This window comes from Leopardus geoffroyi, chromosome B1 (assembly GCF_018350155.1).
Source record: "Leopardus geoffroyi isolate Oge1 chromosome B1, O.geoffroyi_Oge1_pat1.0, whole genome shotgun sequence".
Lineage (NCBI taxonomy): Eukaryota > Metazoa > Chordata > Mammalia > Carnivora > Felidae > Leopardus > Leopardus geoffroyi.
In genome coordinates, this window is record NC_059327.1 from 110,759,788 (window position 1) to 110,782,155 (window position 22,368).

The following is a 22,368-nucleotide window of genomic DNA, read 5'->3' on the forward strand; positions in this document are numbered from 1 at the left end:
ATGCTACTAATAATTTAGAGCATAATCTAAAATTATGATCTAAGGGATGCCTGGTTGGCTCAGTCATTAGAACATGTGACTCTTGATCTTGGGGTCATTGAGTTCTAGTCCCATGTTGGGGAGAGAGATTACTAAAAAAAAAAAATGAATATTTAGTCTAATCTCATGAAATGTATTTTAATTCTATTTCTCTATTCAGTATCTATATGACTAAAACAAAAATTTAACTGAACTTGGTGAACATAAAATTTTATGGAGGCCTAAGCTTTTAAATTCTCACTCAAAAATCCCACAAGAACAACCTTCTCAAATTATTTGATTGATATAGAAAAAGATAGTTATTTAAAAACTTATATTACTATGGCTTTACTGTTATTTCCTATCAAAAGTAATACACTTATTTAAAAATTTTTAGAAATACAGAAAGAAAGAAGTAGGAAAAACAGCTTATTCATTGTCCCACTACACAATCACTGTCATGGATAGACTATTGGTAAATTTCCTTCCAGTTATTATTTTTTTTAATGCTTAGATTACTTTAAAAAATTATTTGTATTCCTACTACAAATACAATTTTTCATCTTGACTTATTCATTTGACATTTCCCCACACAATTAAACAGTTTTCATAAAAATACTTTTTTTTTTTTAATGTTTACTTATTTATAGAGAGGGAGAGAGACAGAGTGGGAGCAGGGGAAGGGCAGAGAGAGAGGAAGACTCAGAATCCAAAGCAGGCTCCAGGCTCTGAGCTGTCAGCACAGAGCCCCACGTGGGGCTCAAACTCACAAACTGCGAGATCATGGCCTGAGCCGAAGTTGGATGCTCAACCGACTGAGCCACCCAGGTGCCCCATAAAAATACTTTTTTAATGATAATAATGTTCTATGGATTTACTTGGATATCAGTATGATTTATATTTGACTATTGTTAATCCATCCATCAGAGTTTAATTAGGTTAATCTATCAAGTTAAGCGGTCTTTAGTCTTTCCTCAGCATCCCATGTCCACTGAACAGACTCTCCCAAAAAGCGGAGGTATGTTTGCAGAAGCCCCCGTGCTATATTTTTCTTAACTATTCACCCATTATTTTGAGTTTTCTTAATTCTATCTTGGTTCTGCATTTGTCCTTACATAGTCTTTGTTAGTTTTATTTGTTATTTTTCACTAACAAATTTATTTGTTAGTTTTCACTTTTAATATGTCAATAAGTCATCATACGTGCATAGTAACTATAATCTTCATCTTCCTTATTAAAAAGGCAATACCTAATCACTTAAAAAAAAAAAAGAACATTATAAAACAGACAAGGAAAAAGAACTACAAACACTGCAATCCAGGCAACAGTGCTAACTCTTAGCATATACCTTTCTACATTTTTTTTTTTTAATGTTTATTTATTTTTGAGACAGAGAGAGAGCATGAACGGGGGAGGGGCAGAGAGAGAGGGAGACACAGAATCGGAAGCAGGCTCCAGGCTCTGAGCCATCAGCCCAGAGCCCGACGCGGGGCTCGAACTCACGAACTGCAAGATCGTGACCTGAGCTGAAGTCAGACGCTTAACTGACTGAGCCACCCAGGCGCCCCTCTACATCTTTTTTTTTTTTTTTTTTTTTAGGTATATGCATGTGTATGTATGTGCCCCTTGCACTTCATCTGCACTTATCTATGTTATTTGCCATTAACAGTGAAGAAAAAACTAATTTTTCATCTTGGAAAACACACACACAAAAGCTGTATCCTTGGACTGAAGTTTCATATTCTTGGGATGTTTTTTTCAAAGGGATTTAGGGAGTCCTATCTATTTAGTTCAGGGAACAGAAAACACCAAGTGAGAGAAGGTTGATACTGGATGTAAAAGAAAATAGAAACAAGTAAGTCAAGGTCGAAGAAAAAGAACAGGTTCAGAGGCCCCGGATCCTCAGCTGCTGTTGCTTCTCATCTTGCACCTGGCCTCCTGCCGAACACCAAGTGCCCGCCCTTGACTTCCCTCCTCCCTCCTGCCCTTGAGGAGACACACATTAAGACATGAGGAGCCTAAACTCCCAGTCTCCTGTGCTAACCCTACAATGCACACGCCCATGACACTCCAGCTGGTACTGAGTGATTTCGTAGTTTCTAGTGATTGGCATTGCCTTAGGGGACTTCCTTGTGTTTTGACAACATTGGTATCTCAATAAAAGATTGAAGAAGAAATCTCTTGCCACAGGAATACACAATTCAAATAAGTTAATTATGTTAAATGTTCCATAGAATAATAAATACATATATGGGCTGTGTGCTTGATATTTACATTCTATTTTATAAAATGTTACCACCTATGCTGACAAAACATGAGCTTCAATGTCAGCTGAATTTGAAATCTTACTCCTGACTTTGCCACTTATAAGTTATAAGAACTTCATCAAGGATCTTAATTCTCCAAGCTTCAATTTCCTTAGATGAAATGTAGCTAATAATACCTAACTAAAAATTTAAGTTTTATATGAAATAACATATTCAAAAAGACAAATATAAGGCCAGGCAAATAGTTTCTTAAACCTTTATTCCTTATCACAGCTAGAATGGTGTCTCGTGTATTTGTTGCAATTGAATTAAATAGATGAGCACACCACATAAACATCAGTTTAATTCTCTGCCAAGCATAGGCATCTGAGAAGTTTTGCAAAGTTGAGAGAGAGCTCCTTGGTCTTCCGGTGCTGCAGAAGGGTGCCCAACACTGCCATTTACTTATACATGTACTATGTTAAGAATCTACTTGGGTGCATGTCAAAGAAAAGAAAGAGACTGAGAATTTGAAAGAGTGGCCAGTAGGAAGGACACAGACCCAGGAATTTTCCACCATGTTGCCATAGAGCTTGCCCTACTGAATCGACACAAAGTTACATAGATGACTTTGCATTAGCCATCAGCTTCAGAGATTCTCAGTATAAATCTGATTCAAGCAGAGAATTTAAAGAATTTAGGAAGAAAAGAGAAATAATTGCCCTGCACCATCCTAGAAAGAATTTAAGATTAAAAAGGACAGAGCTGTGAATTTGCATTGAATGGATATGAAGAGCTAAGAGTTGGTCAGCATTTTTTTTTTTTTTTTTTTTGGTTGAGTTAGGAATGATGGGTTTCCCTTAATGATGGGTTTCCAGTAAGAATAGTGTTTCTGGGGGCGCCTGGGTGGCTTGGTCGGTTGAGCGTCCGATTTCAGCTCAGGTCATGATCTCATGGTCCGTGAGTTCGAGCCCCGCGTCGGGCTCTGTGCTGACAGCTCAGAGCCTGGAGCCTGTTTCAGATTCTGTGTCTCCCTCTCTCTCTGCCCCTCCCCTGTTCATGCTCTGTCTCTCTCTGTCTCAAAAATAAATAAACGTTAAAAAAAAATTAAATATATTAAAAAAAAAAGAATAGGGGCGCCTGGGTGGCGCAGTCGGTTAAGCGTCCGACTTCAGCCAGGTCACGATCTCGCGGTCCGTGAGTTCGAGCCCCGCGTCGGGCTCTGGGCTGATGGCTCAGAGCCTGGAGCCTGTTTCCGATTCTGTGTCTCCCTCTCTCTCTGCCCCTCCCCCGTTCATGCTCTGTCTCTCTCTGTCCCCCCAAAAATAAATAAACGTTGAAAAAAAAAAAAAAAAAAAAAGAATAGTGTTTCTGGAAAAATGTAATCTGAAACTTTTCTCTTTATTTCCTATTTTACCTCTTCTGACTGAAAGAGCAGTTTAGTTTCTACATCACCAGCAAAATTCAGGGCACTGGATGACTGATCTTGTCTGTAGACAGAGAATGAGAGAAAATGAGGTGTTTTCATAAAGAAGACACTTCCTGCCTAAAAATATCTATCGCTGAAATTCTATTTTAGAATCTCCTTATAAAATGCTTATCATAGTGCCTGTGCATATTAATTGTTCAATATATGTTGGCTATTTCTATCATCATTATAATACACATAATATTACATATTGTCATTACCTCTACAGTGCTGTAGTCCCAGAAAGGATAGTACTTTAAGATGTTTTAGACCACATTATTCTGCTCCAAACCTTCCAGTGGCTTCTCATCTCCCTCAGAATCAAAATAATTTTTTTTTTTTTTGCAGTGATCCCCAAGGCTCTATATCATCTGACGTCCACCTCCACACTTGGCCTCATCTCCTGCCTCTCTCTCCCGTATTCATTCCACACCATCCAGGCCAGGCTTCTTGTTGTTACCTCAATATCTGAGGCACATTCCCACCATAGGGCCCTTGCATTTGCTCCTCCTCGGCTTGAAAGCTGGATTGCTCTCTATCTCACATCTTTTAGGTCCTGACTTAAATGTCATCTTCTCAGTAAGACCAACCCCTGAGTGTCCTATTTAAAATTGCAGTATCTGCATACACACCACCCACTTGAACTCCCTATCTCCTTTCCTGGCTTTGTTTTTCTACATAGTGTGTATCATAATCTAACATAGTGTATGCATGTGTGTGTACATTTATATATAAATAAATATAAATGTTTTATATATGTGTGTGCATACATACACACATACATATACATATACATATACATATACATATACATATACAGCTATTTCCCTTCACTGGAATATAAGCTCAGCCAAGCCAGATATATTATTTTGCTGCTGATGCTTAGCCCCAAATAGCTGTATAATAAATATTTGCTGAATTAATACATGAATCATATACATTGCTATTTGTAATGAAAAATCTAAGAAAATATTTTAATAAAAGTACAATCATGAAAGGAGGCATGAGATCAGATGGACACCACCCAAGAAGGTGAAGGACAGAGAATGGAACAGGTTTTCGTTTTGTTTTGTTTTTTAATTTTAGAGAGATAGCACGTAGTGGGGGAGAGGGCCAGAGGAAGAGAAAGAGAAAGAGACACAGAGAGAGAGTCCCAAGCAGTCTCCACACTCAGCAAGGAGACCAACGTGTGGCTTGATTTCATGAACCATGAGAGTTCATGCCAAAATCAAGAGTTGGATGCTCAACCAGCTGAGCCATCCAGACATCCCAAGAATGGGACAGTCTCGGACCCTGAAGATTAACCTGTCTACTTGATCACTTTGCAGAAGGCCAACCCTCTTCAGTGGGCCAGAAACAAGACTGCATTAATCCTGTCAATAGAAGAAAACCCAACCCTAATCTCAGAAGCTCCACTGCTGTATTAAAACACTTTTGTGGTCACTTCTCATTTATGTTAATAGATCTCTCCTCTTCCTCTAAGGGTACTAAAACCAGCTAAACAAACAAAAAATTTCAAGGGCTTAGAAGGGAATGACTAACTAAATATAACCACATTGTACTGTAAAAAATAAAGACTGCCAAAATAAGAGCCTATCAACAAGGAACACATTACGTTGTTCCTGGTTTCAACTTTGAGACAGAAAAGTTAAAGAAACTAAGGTTAACAATTCCCTATTTTGCATATAATAATCAGAAACTTTAAATGATTGGTATTTGGCTCATCCTTTCAAAGTGCAACCTGGATATTTAAAGGCAGGGACTACGTGACTCTGGGCAAAAATATACCGTATCACATTGGAAGCTTGGTATGCCTTCCCAGCTGCTGCAAGAACATTTGTCATGTGCTGACAGCATTCTCACTTCTGAGGGTATGCATAGTCTCAAACAGTAGCTGCAGCCTCTGCCTCGGTTTGGGTGTCTTTGTGAAATCAATTCTCAATAACCCTGTGAGAGCAGAACATAAGGAAGGTCTTAAGTCCCCTCCTACCTTTTGAAACCATTTTAAAGTTAAGTATATAATCAGAAGAGGTTACCTTTCAATGATATGCAGGTTGGGGGCAGAAGTGTGGTGAAACCGAACACTTCTTCAGGCCTGCACAGGGTCTCATGCCTCTGGGATTAAACATCAGCTTTGGGTGTCGACTAAAGCAGAGTCATCAAAAACTTGCTCTGAGAACTTTTAATCATAGCTTTCTCTTTCTTGGCATAGGTAAGTTAGAGGGTGGTGGTGTTTTTTTCATAGAGGCCTTGGGGAAGGAAAATTAAGTAGAAAGAGAGAGGGGCTATGTTGGATGGACGCAGACCATAGGTTAGTTTACAAGGGAATATGATATAGGCTTAAGCAAGTAGAAGAAGCCATATGATATGCAAAAATTAGCTGTACAAGGTAATCTGATTAGCGTCAGATAATCATGAAGACAGTGGTCCTCAGAGAGCCATCTGGACCAGCAGCATCAGCATCATCAGGGGACTCGTTGGAGATGCAAATTCTCAGACCTATCCCAGACCTACTGGATCGGAAACTCTGGAGGGAGAGAGTTTAACAAGCCCTCCAGGCGATGCTGATGCATTCCTAAAGTTTGAGTACCACTGAACCACAGGATCTCGTGCCCTAGTGCAGAGATTCTCCAACATTAGTGAGCATCAGTCACCTGTAGATAGATCACAACTGCCAATGCCCTGCACAGGATATGTTCTTCGTCAGTTCTTGTGGACGACAGGAAAGGAGGGATGGGGGTGTATTCCCTTAAACTGAAGAAGCAGAACTATTCAACTTCCATCACTATCTCTTACTTTTTGTTTTTTGTTAGACTCAAATTTATAGAACAAAAGTTAATCTCTAACACCAATTACAAGGTATGACATAAATGTACCTAATATTTTACTGAGTCGAAATCAGTATATATACTATTTTGTGATACAATTTTTATTTTATTTTAGTTTATTTGTTCATTTATTTATTTATATTTAAGTAGGCTGTATGACCAACGTGGGTGGTTGAACTCAAGACCCTGAGATCAAGAGTTACATACTCTATCTTTTAAATTTTTTTAAAGTTTATTATTTAGTTTTTGAGAGAGAGAGACAGAGACAGAGACAGAGCATGAGCAGGGGACAGCAGAGAGAAAAGGGAGACACCAAATCCAAAGCAGGCCCCAAGCTGTCAGCACAGAGCCCGACGCAGGGTTGGAACTGACAAACTGTTAAGATCATGACCTGAGACCCAGTCGGACACTCAACCAACAGAGCCACCCAGGGGCCCCGAGTTTCATGCTCTATTGACTGAACCAGCCAGGTGACTTTATTTATTTATTTTTAAAATATATTTATGTTTACCTTTATCCATAAAGCATTAGGGTCTATTGCTTTTTTTTTTCCACTTGGTTTATGTGCACACTTTCATGTATCAGTTTATCCCATGTGCTTGTTACTTTTATGCTTTACAATCTTTCTTTGTATTTCCTTTTCCCTGGCTTATAAATATTGAAAAATTAACTCTGATGTTTTATCAGAGGGTCACTCTGATATGACAAGTAGTGGCAATAACATTGGAATCAGTTAGTGCTACCAGGTGCTAAGTTCAATTCAAATAACAAAGAAAGAATCAGTCCCAGTTCTGTAGAGACAGCAGTCACATAAAGTAATTTAAGGAAATTAACAAGGACCACAGTAAGAAGCACCTCAGAGTTTAGATGATTGGGGAATATGCAGTAAAGAAGTGATCAGAGTCTCCAAGACTCCTTGGAGAAAATTAAGTTTTGGATCAGCACTGAGAGGAAGTGATGGATATAGATTGGCAGAGAGTGGCAAAGCCATTCCACATTTAAAGAATGGCTTTTCCAAGGGCCCACAGAGAGGAACTAGCAAGTCATGTGCTGGGTGCTATCTGCCAATTAACTTGGCTCAAGAAGAAGGTCATGTTAGGAAATAACAAAAGATGAGGTTGAGGAGTTGACAATGAGCCCAGAATGCTAAGCTAAGAGATATAGTAACCAGTAAACAGGAAATCTTGATAGATTCACAAATGAGGCAGTGATGTGATAAAACTATTAAAAAAAAAAAAAAAAGGTTGACATCCAAAATGAGTATTGATATAGAAGTAAAATCCACAAGTTTTCATAGCTGGCAGTGTAAGCCATTTAAAACAAGAATTATTGTAAGATGTAAAATAATTTGCACTATTATGCCTCTCTTCCTTTGTTTGTATACTTCAGGTGCTTTCACAACTCTCTGTCCTATTTCCTCCAGCATCACCGGGTAAAATAGTTCCATTGTAAGTTTGTGGTAGGAAGAATAGCCTTTGACTGATACTCCGAATTCTGTCATGCAAAAGTAGTTCAAGTTTTCCTGAGTCAGTCTTAACACTGTATTTCTGAAGTACTTTTCTGATCCCCTTCCACCTACATTGAGCTCTAAAGCTGCATTGCTTAACCTTAGTCAACCCAGCGAAGCCCTTGCTTGTATATGCTTTGCAAACCCTGTTAGCTTCATTTAATGCAATTGCATCTCTACTCACATTTCACTGTCTTTGACTGGAGCAGTAACAGGGCTGAAAATAGCTCTTAAAAATCTTAATATTTTAGATATGCCAAATACATTAAATAAAAGTGAAAGTGTGATGCTACACTGTCCAGTTCTAATCCTGAATTCTATTTTTGTTTTTAATTTAAAAATCCTACATATATGAGAAGCCATCTGTAATTGAGCAGTAATTGTTCACTCTGGGGTCCATATAACTCCAGGATACCTTAGTGAATTCAGTTTTTTTTTTAATTTTTTAAGATTTTATTTTTTTAATTAAAAATGCTTATTTATTTTTGAAAGGGAGAGAGAGAGAGAGGGAAAAAAAAGAACAACAACATGTGCAAGAGGGCGAGTGAGTGGGTAAGGGGCAGGGAGAGAGGGAGACAGAGTCCCAAGCACGCTCCATGCTCGCAGCACAGAGCCCTACTCGGGGCTCAGTCTCATAAACCGTGAAATCGTGACCTGAGCCAAAATCAAGAGTTGGATGCTTAACCGACTGAGCCATGCAGGCACCCCATAAGATTGTATTTTTAAGTAATCTTTACACCCAACGTGGGACTTGAACCTACAGCTCGAAGATCAAGAGGGGCAGGCTCCTCGGACTGAGTCAGCCAGACACCCCCACAGGTAGTGAGTTTAAATCAAGGGCAGAGCTGATGGATAATGAATTGGTGAGGGAATTTTGCCAAGGCTCGATACCCTGCGGAGTGATGATTTCCAAATGAAACGTTTTCAAACTTGTTAAGGACTCTGAGAGCTAGGCAGAGCAAAGTATTGAAGAGCAGAACCCATAGATTTGGTTCAACGTGTTTAAATAGTTTTTTGGCCCAAACTGTTTCAAGTACTGAGAAATGAGGTCTGAGGTTTGGGAGAGTAAGTCATTGGGATGGTGAGAAAAAAATGGTAAATACTTCCTATGTGATATAAACCAAAGAAAGTCACTAGGCAGATTCCTAGATAACAGATGATTGTCATTCATGTATTTTCTTCGATGTTTCCACTATTCCAGTATCTCTTATAGAGTCCTACGGTCCCATCAACCTTGGTGGAGTCAAGAAAATCCATGCATTTCCCTGAAATAACAAATCCTACAAGCTCAGAAAGGAGAGAGGGAGAAAAAGAAGAAAAGTAAAGAAGAGGGAGAAGAGGAGAGAAAGGAGAGTGTGATAATTTAATTTATATGGGAAAGTCTTAATTGGGAAACAGGAATATCCTCTTCCCAGGCTTCATTTTCCAAATTCTTTTCTGAGTGTGAACATTGAGCCACACTTGTGTGTGATTTAGCACTTAAAGATTCACTTGGGGTGCCTGGCTGGCTCAGTGGGTAGAGCATGTGACTTCTTGATCTCTGGTTGTGAGTTTGAGCCTCACTTTCGGTGTAGACATTACTTAAAAATAAAATCTTGGGGCGCCTGGGTGGCTCAGTCGGTTGAGCGGCCGACTTCGGCTCAGGTCATGATCTCGCGCACGGTCCATGAGTTCGAGCCCCGCATCGGGCTCTGTGCTGACAGCTCGGAGCCTGGAACCTCTTTCGGATTCTGTGTCTCCCTCTCTCTGACCCTCCCCCGTTCATGCTCTGTCTCTCTCTGTCTCAAAAATAAATAAACATTAAAAAAAAATTAAAAAAATAAAAATAAAAATAAAATAAAATCTTAAAAAAAAAAAAGTTTTAGGGCACATGGGTAGCTTAGTCAGTTAAGCATCCAACTTTGGCTCAGGTCATGATCTCACGGTTTGTGGGTTCCAGCCCCACGTTGGGCTCTGTGCTGACAGCTCAGAGCCTGGAACCTGCTTTGGATTCTGTGTCTCCCTCTCTGCCCCTCCCCCATTCACACTCTCTCTGTCTCTCAGAAATGAATAAATGTTAAAAAAATTTTTTTAAAAAGATTCACTTGTCTTTTTGTTGTTGTATATGAAAATTTATTGTCATGTTTTCATCATCAAAACTTAAGATCTTGGTCTTTCCTTCTTGCCTTTGTATAAGGCCAAAAGAGAGAGACGTTGGCTACTTTGACGACCTTAAACCAAACTCCAGGAATGTCACCAACAGCATGACCTTTGCAACCAAATCCAGCAATCAGAACCTCACCGTTTTCCTCGATAAAATTCAAACAACCATCATTGGGTACAAAGGCGGTGATTTTCTTGCCATTCTTGATCAGCTGGACTCTGACACACTTCCTGATGGCAGAATTTGGTCGTTTGGCTTCAACCCCTACTTTTTTCCAGCACAATTCCTTTCGCATGGGAAGAGCCTCCAAAAGGGTTGGCCTTCAGGACTGTGCCCAAATTGGCTTCCTTGTACTGTTTATCTTACCACTTCTGATCTCGTCAGTGGCTACGGAGCTTCCTGGCAGTATGAAGACCACGACACTTGCCCATCCTGCCAGCACCATGGGCTTGAGTGAAAGCAAGATTCACTTGTCTCATGACATGATCTTCACATACATCTGTGTCCATTGGAAGGAACAGGGACTGCTTCTAATAATGGGAAAATTGGCTCTGTTGAACTTAATTTTTCTTTTTTAACATGTATTTATTTTTGAGAGACAGAGTGGGGGAGGAGCAGAGAGAGAGAAGAAGACACATAATCTGAAGCAGGCTCCAGGCTCTGAGCTGTCTGCATAGAGACTGACATGGGGCTCAAACTCATGAACCGTGAGATCATGACCTCAGCCGAAGTTGGACGCCTAACTGACTGAGCCACCCATGTGCCTCGAGAATTAATTTTTCTACCGAGGCATATTCCTGGGGGATTCTTTTTCCCTAGGATAAATTTGACTACTAGTGGTGTTTCTCCTAGGTGTTGGCTTTAGCACCTGAATCTAGCATCTGGGATAACTCCATTTGTCCTGTGACTTTGGATAAGTAATTGAACAACTCAGGGCTTCTGTTTCTCATCTGTAACATAAGCAATAATTTACAAGATGATGCTTGTGTGTCTTTTTTGCACATGATTATTCCAAGTGCAGCCTTCCTTTCTCAGACCTATCTATCCCTGCCTCAGAAAGAGTCTGAACTTTTAGAACTATCAATAAAATATTTAACCTATTGAACCCCATCCTCAGGTTCAGGAATTTTTAGTTCCTGCTTAGATCACAACAACAAGTATACAATTAATGAAAATTAGTTAATACTGCAAACCTGTATTACAGAAATTAAAGAAGTTTTCTAAATTAATTATCTATGTAGATTTGAGACTGAGATTTTGTTTCATTTATTTATTTTGAGGGGGGGCAGGGGTAGAGAGAGGGAGAGAGAATCCCAAGCAGGCTCTGCACTATCAGCACAGTGGCTCAATCCCATGAACCATGAGATCATGTCCTGAGTCAAAATCAAGAGTCAGATGCTTGACTGACTGAACCAGCCAGGTGTTCTCTTCCTACTTTATTGATTCTTTTTTTTTTTTTTAATTTACATCCAAGTTAGTTAGCATATAGTGCAACAATGATTTCAGGTGTAGATTCCTTAATGCCTCTTACCCATTTAGCTCATCCCCCCTCCCACAGCCCCTCCAGTAACCCTCTGCTCTCCATATTTAAGAGTCTCTTCTGTTTTGTCCGCCTCCCTGTTTTTATATTATTTTTGTTTCCCTTCCCTTATGTTCATCTGTTTTGTCTCTTAAAATTCTCGTATGAGTGAAGTCATGATATTTGCCTTTCTCTGACTACTTTCGCTTAGCATAATACCCTCTAGTTCTATCCACGAAGTTGCACGTGGCAAGATTTCATTCTTTTTGAGTCCTAGTAATACTCCATCGTATACCTCTTTTATTGATTCTTAATGGAAAGTGTGTTTTTAAGGATAAATGTAAGAAAAAAAATAAAATAATAAAAATGAGTAATTATATGAAGAACTAGCTAAGAAACTGAAGACATCAGAATAAGAAGAAGGCATAGAAAAAATAGGTAAAAGAAATGTGCAAAATGTGTCAGAAAAGAAAGATCACTCATGTTTGCTTATAGGCCAATCAATAAGCATTTTCTGTTGTTCTTTCACTCCACATCTCAAAATGATATTACTTTGAGACCTGAAAATTCTTTCAAAATTTAAAAATAAATTTTACAAGTACTATGGCATAGAATGATCACTTTTCTCATATCCCTTCTTAAAAGATTATTGTATTATTTACATAAATACCAGTTAATCTTTTTTCTTATAGCAATGAGTATGTATAGAGCCCTTGCTACGTGCCCGATATTGTACTAAGCACATGAGACCTATTAACTGACTTAATTTTCCCCACATGCTCTACAATAGAGTATTATCCTCATCTCTACTTCGTAGTTTGGAAAACTGAGGCAGAAAAAGGTGAAGAAAATTCCCAAAAGCAGTTAGCTAGTAAGTGGTAGGATAGGGTTTTGAGCCCCTATCATAAACAACATGAAATACTCCCTAAAGATTCCACAAAGATGGCCGTCTCTGAGGAGAAAGGCTCAGCAGAACCCAGATCTACAGTTAATATACTTCTATGTGATTTCATAGATGTTGGCCTCACAAATTAAACCAATGGAGAAAGATGTCTGAATTAGTTAAAATCTGATTTAAAGAATAACTGAAAAGAATTTTATTCTTTATTTTGACATATAGTCCTTGGCAGTACTTGAAGATGGACTAACAGCATGCACAGTATCACTAAATAGGAATAATTTGAAGTTAATAATACATGTAAGTGAATATTTCTTCTGTTTTTAGTATCTAGGTAATCAAAAATACCTTACTTATGCTAATTAAAATAAGCTTAATTTATTCATAATGTTTAATCTTTCCTTAAGGGTGTACAATATAATAATTAAAAAAAATTTTTTTTAATGTTTAGTTATTTTTGACACAGAGAGAGAGGCAGCATAAGCAGGGCAAGGGCAGAGAGAGAGGGAGGCACAGAATCCAAAGCAGGTTCCAGGCTCTGAGCCATCAGCACAGAGCCCAACCCGGGGCTCGAACCCATGAACCGTGAGATCATGACCTGAGCCGAAGTCGGATGCCTAACTGACTGAGCCACCCAGTTGCCCCACAATACAATGATTTATGTATACATTATGAAATGATAACCACAGTCAAGTTAGTTAACACACACATCACCTCACATAGTTACCAACTTTTTATTTTTCCTTTTTTTATGACGAGAACACTGAAGATTTACTTTTCATAGTACATTTCAAGTATACAATACAGTATTATTAACTGCAGTCACCATGTGTAGATTAGATCATTAGATCCTCAGAACTTACCATCTTATAACTGAAAGTTTATGCCCTTTGACTGACATCACCCCATTTCTACCACCTGCAGACCCTGGCAACCACCATTCTACTTTGTAGTTCTATGAATTTGACTTTTTTAGATTCTGCATGTGAGATCATACAGTGTTTCTGTGCCTGACTTATTTCACTTAGCATAATGTCTTCCAGGATTATCCATGTTGTCACCAATGGCAGGATTTCATTTTTTTATGGCCGAGTAGTATTCCACTGCATCCATATAACACATTTTCCTTATGCATTCGTTTGTCAACAGACAATTTGGTTGTTTCCATTTCTTGGTTATTGTTAATAAATGCTGCAGTGAACTTAGGGGTGCAAATATCTCTTCAAGATACTGATTTTATTTTCTTTGTATATATACCCAGAAGTGGGATTGCTAGATCACATGGTAGCACTATTCTTAAATTTTTTAGGAATCTCCATATTGTTTTCCCTAATGGCTGTTACCACTTCACATTCCTGCTAACAGTGTACAAGTATTCCCGTTTCTTCACACCCTTCCCAACACTTGGTATCTATTGTCCTATACACAATAGCCATGCTGACATGTGTGAGGTGGTATCTTTTGTGGTTGATTTTAATTTCCCTGATAATTACTAATATTGAGTACCTTTTTAGGAACCTACATACAGTACCATCTGTATGTCTTTATTTAGGTCCTCTGCCCATATTTTAATCAGATTTTTTTGGCTATCAATTTATATAATTTCCTTATATTTTATATCAGATGTGATTTGCAAATATTTTCTCTCATTCCATACGTTGCTTTTCTTTCTTTCTTTTTCTCTTTCTTTCTTTCTTTTTCTGAGAGAGAAAGAAGGAGTGAGGGAGGTACAGAGAAAGAGAGGGAGACAGAGAATTCCAAGCAGGCTCCACACTGTCAGTGCAGAGTCTCATGCAGGGCTTGAACTCATGAACTATGAGATCAGATGCTTAACTGCCTGGTCCACACAGGCACTGCTCTTATATGTTGCTTTTTCATTTTGTTTGTTGTTTCCTCTGCTGTACATAAGTTTTTCAATTTGACATTGTTCCACTTGTTTATTTTTGCCTTTGTTGCTTAAGCTTTTGGTGTCCAATCCAAAAAATCATTGCCAAGACCAGTATCAAGGAGCTTTTCCTTATGTTTTCTTCCAGGTGTTTTATAGTTCCAAGTTCTACATTTAAACCTTTAATCCATTTTGAGTTAATTTTTATGTATGGTATAAGGTCCAATTTCATTATTTTCCACTTGTCTCTCCAGTTTTCCCACACCATTTATTGAGATACTTTACCCATTGTGAATTCTTGTTGCCATGTCAAAGATTAGTTGACTGTACGTGCATGGGTCTATTTCTAGGCTCTCTATTCTGTTCCATTGGTCTATGTGTCTATTTTTATGCCAGTACCATACTTTTAAAAAATAACATAGCTTTGTAATATAGTTTGAAATCAGAGAGCAAAATGCCTTTAGCTTTGTTCTTTCTTAGGATTGCTTTGACTATTCATTCAAGGTCTTTTGTGGTTCCATACAAATTTTAGGCTTCTTTTTCCTGTTTCTGTGAAAAATGCCATTGAAATTTTGATAGCGATTGCAATGAATCCGTAGATAGCTTCGGGTAATATGGACATTTTAACAATATTAATTCTTCCAATTCATAGGGTATCTTTCTGTTTATTTGTGTCTTCTTCAATTTCTTTCATCAAAGTGTCATAGTTTTTAGTAAATACGTCTTTCAGCTCCTTGGTTAAATTTCTTCTTAAATATTTTATTCTTTTTTTGTTTTTTGTTTTTAAAGTGAACTCTATTCCCATCATGGGGCTTGAACCCACAACCCTGAGATCAAGAGTTGCCTATTCTATTGACTGATCCAGCCAGGCACTCCATATTTTACTCTTTTTGATGCTATTGTAAATAGTTCATTGTTAGTGAACAGAAACGCAACAAATTTTTGTGTGTCAATCTTTCATCCTTCAACTTTACTGAATTCACTTATTAGTATTAACAGTTTTTGGTGGAGTCTAGTTCTTTTCATATATAAGAGCATGTCACCTGCAAACACAATTTCCCTTCTTCCTTTTCTATTTCCTTGTGCTTTCTTTTTTGTTGCCTGGTTGCTCTGGCTAGGACTCTCAGTGTTATGGTCAATAGAAGTGGTAGGAGTGGGCACCCTTATCTTATTATTCCGGATCTTAGAGGAAAGACTTTCAGCTTTTCATGGAGTATGATGTTCACAAGTATGATGGGCTTGTCATATAAAGTGTTTATTATGTTGATGTAAATTGCTTGTATAGCTAATTTGTTGAGAGTGTTATCATGAAAGATGTTGAATTTTGTCAAATACTTTCTCTGCATCTATCAAGATGACCAACATATCTATTTTGATGCTTTCTATGCACCAGGAACTTATCTGGGCACTGGGGAGACCTGGTTTAAAATCCTAGCTCTCCCTTTTATTAGCCTGTGATCTTGGACAAGTTTCTTAATCTCTCTGATCCTCAGTTTCTTCATATGTAAATGTATCTATCTCATAGGATTGTTCTAAGTATGAATTATAAATATATAGTGCTTGCTATAGTGCTTGGCACAGTAAACACCTGTATTCACTTTTATTATTAATTAATACAGAGTTGTATAAAGTAAAAAGTGAAAGGGGCACCTGGGTGGCTCAGTTGGTTAAATGACTGACTTCGGCTCAGATCATGATCTCATGGTTCATGAGTTCAAGTCCCACGTCAGGCTCTGTGCTGACAGCTCAGTGCCTGGAGCCTACTTCGGATTCTGTGTCTCCCTCTCTCTCTGTCCCTCCCCTGCTCACACTGTCTGTCTCTCTCTCAAAAATAAATATTAAAAAATATATGTTAGGGGTACCTGGGTGGCTCAGTTGATTGAGCATCTGACTTCAGCTCAGGTCATGATCTCACACTCCATAAGTTCAAGCCCCATGTCAGGCTCTGTGCTGACAGCTCAGAGCCTGGAGCCTGCTTCGGATTCTGTGTCTCCCTCTCTCTCTGTCCCTCCCCCGCTCATGCACTGTCTCTCTGTCAAAAATAAACGTTAAAAAAATTAAAAAATATATATATATGTTAAAAAAAATCAAGTAAAAAGTGAAAATCCACACCAGATCTCACTCTGCAGATATAGACACTGTTAATATTTTGGCTTATATTTGTCCCTATTTTTTGTATGCAAATATAAATTTTATATCTGTATGTATGTAAACATGTTTTATATGAGTGAAATTGTTTTACTCTTCAACGTGCTTTTTCACTTAACTGTATTTATTTTATAATCAGAAAGAAATCGATGGAGTACATGGCTGGTTCAGTGGGTGGAGCATGCAGCTCTTGATCTTGGGGTTGTGAGTTCAAGCCCCATGTTGGCTGCAGAGATTACTTAAAAATAAAAATCTCTGGGGCACCTGGGTGGCTCAGTGGGTTAAGTGACTTAGGCTCAGGTCATGATCTTGCAGTTCATGAGTTTGAGCCCTGTGTCGGGCTCTGTGCTGACAGCTCAGAGCCTGGAACCTGCTTCAGATTCTGTGTCTCTCTCTCTCTCTGCCCCTCCCCCACTCACACTTTGTCTCTGTCTCTGAAAAATGAACAAACGTTAAAAAAAAATTTTTTTTAAATTAAAAGAAAATTAGGAAACCAAATGTCAAGCAATAATTGTTTCATTAATAGGTTATAGTAGGGGGTGCCTGGCTGGCTTATTCGGTAGAGCATGTGACTTTTGATCTCAGGGTTGTAAGTTTGAGCCCCACATTGGGTACAGATAAAAACTACTTAAAACTAAAATTAAAAAAAAAATCTTGGCGTGTCTGGGTGGCTCAGTCAGTTAAGCATCCAACTCTTGATTTCTGCTCAGGTCATGAGATCGAGACCTGATTCGGGATCTGCACTGACCATGGAGTCTGCTTGATTCTCTCTTCCTCTGCCCCCTCCCCTTACTCCCCACTCTCTCTAAAATAATAAAAAATAAATAAAATTTCTAAAAACAAAAAATCTTTAAAAAAGAAGCTATAGTAGATAACATAAAAGGGTATTAAGTAGCTATTAAAAATAACAATGTAGGGGTGCCTAAGTAGCTCAGCCGTTAAGCTTCTGACTTGGGCTCAGGTCATGATCTCACATTTTGAGTTCCACATGGGGCAAGCTTGAGGCCTACTTCCGGTCAACAGAAGCCCTGCTTTGGGTTAAAAAAAAAAAAAAAAAAAAGAAACACACACGAGCCCCAGGTAAGCCCCACTTCTCTTTTTCTGTCTCTGTCTGCCCCTCATGGGATTCCACCCCCCCACCCTGCCCCTTGCTCACTTGTGCACTCTCTCTCAAAAATAAAGAAATAATAATAATAAAAATAAATAAAAATAAAAATAACAATGTGGGGCACCTGGGTGGCTCAGTCTAGTGTCTGACTCTTGGTTTCTTCTCAGATCATGATCTTGTGGTTTGTGGGTTCAAGCCCCTCATTGGGCTCCATGCTGGCAGTGCAGAGCCTGCTTGGGTTTCTCTCTCTCCCTCTCTCTGCCCCTCTCATATTCTTTTCTCTCTCTCAAAATAAATAAACAAACATTTATTTATTTATGGGGGGGGCGGCATGTGAGTGAGGGACAGAGAGAGAAAGAATCCCAAGAGGAGAAGAGAGAGAGAGAGAGAGAGGGAAGTGGGGCTCACCCAAAGTGGGGCTCATGTTCACCCAAAGCAGGGCTTGAGCTCACCCACTGTGGTGCTCGAGCACAACCAATGTAGGACTTGAACTCACAAACCATGAGATTAGGACCTGAGCTGAAGTCAGATGCTTAATGACTGAACACCCCCCAGGTGCTTTAAAAAAAAAAAAAAAAAAGATGCTATTTTTGAATGATTATCATATGACAGGCCTGTGCTACACAGTACATAATATTACTGTCCATATTTTGTAGATTAAAAACATAATTTGGAGGGGCACCTGGCCTGCTCACTCAGAACATGCAACTCTTGAATTTAGGATTTTAAGTTTGAGCCCCACATTGGGTGTAGAGATTACTTAAAAATAAAATCTTAAAAAATAAAAATAAACATAAACCTCACTTGGAGAAGGTTAATATCTATTGACAGAAAAATCTTTACAGTATATTATTCACTAAACATAGGAGGTTATGAAAGTGTAATAACCTGTATAAAATTTTGGTGACTTTCTTTTCTGTTTTGTTCTCATACAATTTCTAATTTTTTCCTTAATAAATTTGTGTTATTTATGTAACTCAAATATAATAGGCAAATTTTTTTTTTCATTTTTTGTTTTTTGAAAAAAAATTTAAGTAGGCTCTATATCCAACCTGGGGCTTGAACTCACAACCCCAACTGGGGGACAGGGGAGTGCTGGCTGGCTCAGTTGGTATAGCATGTGAGTCTTAATCTCTGGGTTGTGAGTTCAAATACCATGTTGGGCATGGGGCCTACTTAAAAAAAAAAAAAGTTATTTTCAGTACTTGCGAGAATTTAAAAATCTTTCTTCACTCTCTTAGTCTTTCTTCCTTACTGTTTATCAAACTTGTTGGTCTTCTTTTTTAAAATCTAGTGACAGGGCAAATAGAGTTGGTTTCCTTAGTAATAGCAGCTAAAGCTCCCAAACATTCTTTTCTTTTTGTTTTTTCCATTACTTTCTTTTAAAACTGTTTGGATTTCCTGAGTAATAGATACGCATACTAATTATCATTCTGATTTTATTCTGGGAGCTTGAAAATCATGACTGTGAAAATGGCCTGATTCAAAGTTTAAATCAACAATTTTAACAGCTTAAATCAACAATTTTAAGTGGGTCACCAGTTACTCCTAGAATTTTCAGACATTTTCAGTGCTGTGATTTAAGTTCTTGGGCCAATGTTTTATTACCACAGTAGTCAACAAGGGTTCTCAAATGCGAGGATTGTATTTAAAGGATTCTTCAACTTTCTACTCATGTTTTTTTTAATTGAATAAAATTCATGGTTGTTAAAATTAAAGACACAAAGAGCTAAAATTAAAAAGTCTGTTTTTTTTTTTTAAATTATTTTATGTTTATTTTTGAGAGAGAGAAAGACAGAGTGCAATCAAGGGAGGGGCAAGGAGAGAGAGGGAGACACAGAATCCAAAGCAGGCACCAGGTTCTGAGCTGTCAGCACAGAGTCCTATGGGGGGCTCGAGCCCACAGCCCCCAAGATCATGACCTGAGCTGGAGTAGGACTCTCAACAGATGGAGCCACCCAGGAGCCCCCAAAAAGTCTGTCTTTACTTCAGGTCATCTTCACCAAAGGCATCACGGTTATCAATTTCCTATGTAGTATTCTAAAATGTGTTTAATGTAAAGGGGCATCTGGGTGGATTGGTGGGTTAAATGTCTGACTCTTGATTTTGGTTTAAGTCATGACCTCAAGCTTCTTGAGTTTGAGCCCTGAGATTCTCTCTCTTGGGATTCTGTCCATCCCCTGGCTTGCCTCGTCTCTCTCAAAATAAATAAACATTAAAATAATAATAATAATAAAATGTTTTTAATGTATGCAACAGCACAAATATGATAAATGCTTTTTGAAGTAGATACATTATCTTTAATGTATTTACCCAGATGGGCTCATACTCTATTACTGACTTGTAACATCTTTCCTCCACTTCAATCTTAACCTCTGCAAAGCATTCAATTGGATAAACATATAGTAATGTAAAGAACTAGTTCTTTTTTGAAGATTTAGAGTTTTTCCTGGAATGACCACTCCGATGACACAAAAGAACATCTAAACATTTGATTCTCCTTATATAAAGTACAAAATCAGATGAAAGTAATCTATGCTAAGTCTCCTCCCTTTGTGGAGGGAGTGCGGGTGGCTGGAAGAGGGACTCCGAGGGTGCTCATGATGAAAGTTCTTGATTTGGGTGCTGCTTACCTATGTGTTCCTTTTGTAAAATTTCATTGATCTTTACTAAGCTTCAAAAAACAAACAAAAACACAAAGTACAGTTTTCAGTATACATGTTGTGCTTCTTAAGAAGTTGACAAGGTAGGGGCGCCTGGGTGGCGCAGTCGGTTAAGCGTCCGACTTCAGCCAGGTCACGATCTCGCGGTCTGTGAGTTCGAGCCCCGCGTCGGGCTCTGGGCTGATGGCTCAGAGCCTGGAGCCTGTTTCCGATTCTGTGTCTCCCTCTCTCTCTGCCCCTCCCCCGTTCATGCTCTGTCTCTCTCTGTCCCAAAAATAAATAAACGTTGAGAAAAAAAAAAAAAAAAAAAGAAGTTGAAAAGGTAGTTGTTGGTGCTGTGCTTTATAGGACATAAACAGTGGTGCTTTATGCAACATAAAGTGATTAGCTAGGTTACTTTTACTGAATTTTAGCTCTGTGCTTCTGCATATTTAAACAACTAAATATATAATTGTTACAAATGTATGACTAACACATATAACCTTACATTCCCAGATATTGCTCTGGCATCAGTTTTTATACACAGCTATTTGGGAGAAACCCAAAATCCTTGTATTTGGCCTCTTGTATTAATTATGATTGTAGTTTCTATTCGTCCAACAGTTTGTAGGACATTTTCATACAGAACTCCACCCTCAAATTAACATGTTAAAAAGTTGCTAATTATATCCTCACCCCACCAGCACACCTCCTGAAAATCAACTCTCATCTTAACCTTATTTATTTATTTATTTATAGTTCATTTTGAGAGAGAGAGCTTGTGTGTGGGGAAGGGGCAGAGATGGAGAGAAAGTCCGAAGCAGGCTCTGCATGGTCAGTGCAGAGCCTGATGTGAGTCTCGAACTTATTTTATTTTTTAAAATCAATTGTTGTGTTCTGTCACCTAGCCTAGAATTTCTTAGATAGCTTTTACTCTTCCATTTCCACCATTTTTTATCTGATCAGTCACCAAGGACTGTTAGCCCTTGTGACCTAGACCTTGCATTCATAACATCTTTTTCATTTTCTCTGGACTCCACTGCTTCATGACTGAAATAGTCTAATAGTTTTTTTTTTTTTTTTAAGAACTTTTTTTTTAAACGTTTATTTATTTTTGAGAGAGAGAGAGCAAGCAGAGGAGGGGCAGAGAGGGAGACAGAATCCCAACAGGCCCACAACTGTCAGCACAGAGCCTGACGTGGGGCTCAAACTCATGAACCGTGAGATCATGACCTGAGCCAAAAGCAAGAGTCAGATGCTTAACCGACTGAGCCACCCAGGCACCACCCCCAACCGACACTTTTTTTTTTAAAGTAAGCTCCATGTTGGGCTTGTAGCCCATAATGGGTCTTGAACTCACAAAACTGAGATTAAGACCTGAGTTGAGATCAAGAGCCAGACACTTACTTGTTTCTTCCTTCTTTCCTTCCAATAGTTGACATATTGATGCTGGTTTTTTTACACTGATACTTTATGATATCTTTCCCTTGTTTAAAATCTACAGTTGCTACAGGGTAAATCCCTGAATCTGACATTCAAAAAACTTCTATAGACCGATCCTTATCAACCTATCCTATTCTTTATCTTTCCCTATTTTCTTTTTACCAACTTTCTTCAGCTGCTGAGATTTTTCAAACACACCAAGCAAGTTCCTCCTTTAGCATTTTTACATGTGCTGTTTTCTTAACTCTACTGATACAAGAGATGGTAACAAAGGTCAGCTAACAACCTTTGCTGTCGTCTTGAAGAATGAATCCTAAACCTGTAGTTGTATTTCAGAATATCTACTTATTATAATTAATAATAATGCAAGAATGCACTCGACTCAACCCAAGCTTGGTCATGAGAGTTGGTCTTCTAAGGGAAATGGGAATTTTGAACTGAGAGTCCATGAGCCTGGAGAACATTGTTGCTGAATCGACTGAACAGTAATTAGCCTCTCTAAAATCTGTGAGGAA

General features: G+C 38.5%; 1 pseudogene; it reads right to left on the reverse strand.

Moving 5' to 3' along the window:
- Window positions 1-10,167: 10,167 nt before the first annotated feature.
- Window positions 10,168-10,656, reverse strand: LOC123583131 (annotated as a pseudogene).
- Between the last annotated feature and the right edge of the window lie 11,712 nt (window positions 10,657-22,368).